Here is a 3192-nt window from a genome sequence, read left to right as displayed (position 1 = left end):
GCCCTGAGGGGAGGCATGGGGTGTCTTGAGCTGCTTGGCTGGCCGAAGGCACCAGGCTACCGATGCCATTGGGAACAAACCTGCTTCCATGCTCAGCAGCCCCAGGGGAAAGAAGAGCTGGATCCCATAGCAAGCATGAAGGGATGCTGCAGTAACTGAGGCAGGACTGGAAGGGAGGACAGTACTTGCTCCTTTCCTGTAGCACTTGCTGGGGCAGGCACCACTGGACAGCTGAGGCCAGTGAGAGCCCGCTGGCTTCTGCATTTTCAGTGGGAGCCAATGAAGAAGGAGGTAACCAGAGGTTTTTGTCGCGGACTCTGGTGTGTGGGCTCGAGGCGCAACGCAGACTCTTCCCATGTCTGCAGCTGGTGCCTGTACGCTGGGGCCTGCTGCCCTCAGAGGGTCCCCTCAGCAGGTTCTGAGGGGTGTATAGTTCCTGTCCTGCAGCCATCCCAGTGTGCAAAAGAACTGCCAAGTGAGCAAAGGACTCCAGGCTGAGATGGCAGTGGGGGATTGTTTTCTTTTCTTTTTATTGGAGATGTTTGTCCTGTGGCTGGAGGGGAGCCACAGTAACGAGAGAAACTCATGCAAGGGACTGCCCGGTTTGAGGGAGATGGTGAGCTGGAGCTGCCCGTGAGTGCTCTGCTAGAGGCAGCACCTCCTGCCTTGGCTGTTGTGGCCTCTCTTCCTTGTACACGTTGAACAACCTCACCTCTTCCCTCTGGCAGCTCCTTCCTGAGTGCTTGTCAGCGTGGTGGTCTCCTTTACAGCACCAGAAGTGCTGCCTCCGAGCAGTGTGTGCCAGCAGTGTGGTGAAGCTGCAGCCTTGTTTACAGCGTAGCTTCTTGGCCCTTGCTGCATGGTCCAGGGAGCCTTGGTAAAGGGGCAAAGTGGAACGAAGAACCTGTCCAGCAACCTCAGTCTCTTTCTGGCTCCTATGTCCTTGCTTTGGGCAAACTTGGCAAAGCAGGTTCCCTTTCTGGGTTGGGGGTGAGGAGGAGATCTTAGGAGGGCTGGGGTTGGCCTCTTTATCTAAAGACCTGGACCAAACTTTTTTCCCTTTTCAATTTTTCTGCATCTGAAATATTTTTTTAATGGTTTCTGCATTCTTCATGAATTCTCAGTTATTTAAAAAACAAGAATAAGATGTGAAATATTGCAGGCATTGCATGTAAAATGTGACCTGCTTTGCTAATTTTGAATTAAAGAGTATTCTTTGAGGCCTGCTGTCCTTATTTTTGTCATTATCTGAGCATTTTTCCTTTGGTGTATGTGCATGTATCCAGTGATGCAAAGGCTCTGTTCCAGTCATGTTTACTTAAGCAGGAGGCTGTAGTAATTTTCTATTCTGAAGTCTGTATTTTCTAGGAAGGCTTTGCACTGAAAAAAAGTGCAAATCTTTTTTCTTCCTCCTAAGTTGCAGTTTGTCAAGATGGTCAATAAAATGGATGTTCTCAACTCCCTGCTCTGCAGGTTGATCCAACTTCTTCTCACTTCATGTGTTAGGAGCAAGGAGACTGCTTTAGGCAAGGTGGCGCCCAGTGGTGTAACACAACTGCTGTCATCCTTAGGTTGCACTAAGACCCTTACAAACAGTTTCCTGAATGTACATATTGATGTCTTGTTGTTCTAACCAAATTGCCTTTGGGGGGCTAAATGGAGTAAAGAGCTGAAGTTCTTGTGTGTCACTAGCCCCTCGGTGCAGTGCTGAGAGGCACGGAGGGGCACGCTGGGTGGGAGCTGTCGCCTGGTTATCATCTTCCTGAGTGGAGCTGCACTGAGATGTAGCTGCATCCCTGACAGGAGATGCCACAACATGCACAAGGTGGTGGTGGGCCTGGTGTGCTGGTGCAAGACCAGTGGCACTAACTTGCCTGCAGAGTCTTTTCTTTTGGGGTGTGTGGCAGGGGAGAAGGACTGCAGGAAAATCCGAGAACAAAAGAGGTGCAAAATGCCCCAAACCCTTGCTGCTGACTGCATCTCACAGCATGGTCATAAACTCGCTGTGCAGATGGAGTTAAGTTTCTGAACCCAAAAGTGTGTGAATGTTTGACTCTACAGCTTCTTTTGTACCACATGCTCTGTGCCCACACCTGCAAACACAAGGGCTGCTCCAGGAGCCCATGTTCTGCACTTCCAGGTCTCTGATATAGGTTGGTGAAACCGAAATCTGTGATAATCGTTTCTGTGCTGGAGCAGGCTGAGGTGTGCAGGATGGGTGACCTCTGGAGCCTGTGGTCTTTCCAGAGCCCTCCTCAGAGGGCAGTGGTATATTCAGCACTAGCCTTGCTGCAAGTACTGTCTTTTCCTTCCTTTTCTCTGCATTTTTAGTACTAGCTCCCTTGGCAGGAGCTAAGGTGATATGTTCTGGTGATGCTGATATTGCATGTTGTTAAGGTGAGGCGGGGAGCATGCTGGACAGTACTTCAGGGCCAGGATTTGGGGTATAGCAGGAAAAGGAGCTGTTTCCATCAGAAGGAAGAAAATTTCATGCTGGAGTCCTCACTATGGGCCTTGCGCTAATGAGTATTTCATTCTAGCAAATGCCTGGAGAAGCTTAGGTCAAGCCTCATATGGGCCTACAAGGCTTCATGCGTTGGAGATCTTGCAGGACTGCAGTGCTAAGGGAAGTAGGTTACATCTTGGGCACTGGGGGCCCGTGGCAGGTGAGAACATGGCCTGTCACTGCCAGCACATTGAGCACCAACTCCTGCAAAGTGTCAAGCTGAGAGGAGCCTCTCCGAGGCAAAAGCTGTCCCACTGCTACGGGACCCGGAGGGAGAAGTGTTGCTCTTGCCTGAGCTGGGGGCCTTGTTTGTTGGAGATGAGAGACTATGCTGGAGTGAGGAAGATGCTTGAGGTAGTGCTAATACCCTGCATATGCATGAGGCTCAAAGATTAGAGTATCTGCCTCTTCATTCAATTCAAGCTTTAACTAACTGTCCAGTTTCTCTGGTGTCAGTGCAGCAACTGGACTGTGCAGTTACACTTCTGAGTCCATCAAATGTTTTATACAAAGTGGGCCAGTCTGGCCAGAGACGCCAATGCACTTTCTTACAAGACCAAGCAAACACTCCCTCTTGGCGACACCTTGACCCCTTGAGTTAGAGGTGGGGAAGAGGAGGGACGGTAGTGCAAACAAAAACAACAACTACAACAACAAAAAAAATCTTCATCTTGTGAGCTTAGCAG

The sequence above is a fragment of the Rhea pennata genome, chromosome 1 (assembly GCF_028389875.1).
Source record: "Rhea pennata isolate bPtePen1 chromosome 1, bPtePen1.pri, whole genome shotgun sequence".
NCBI classification, from domain to species: Eukaryota; Metazoa; Chordata; class Aves; order Rheiformes; family Rheidae; genus Rhea; species Rhea pennata.
The sequence above is the reverse complement of the archived record's forward strand: the minus strand, read 5'-3'. Positions refer to the sequence as shown.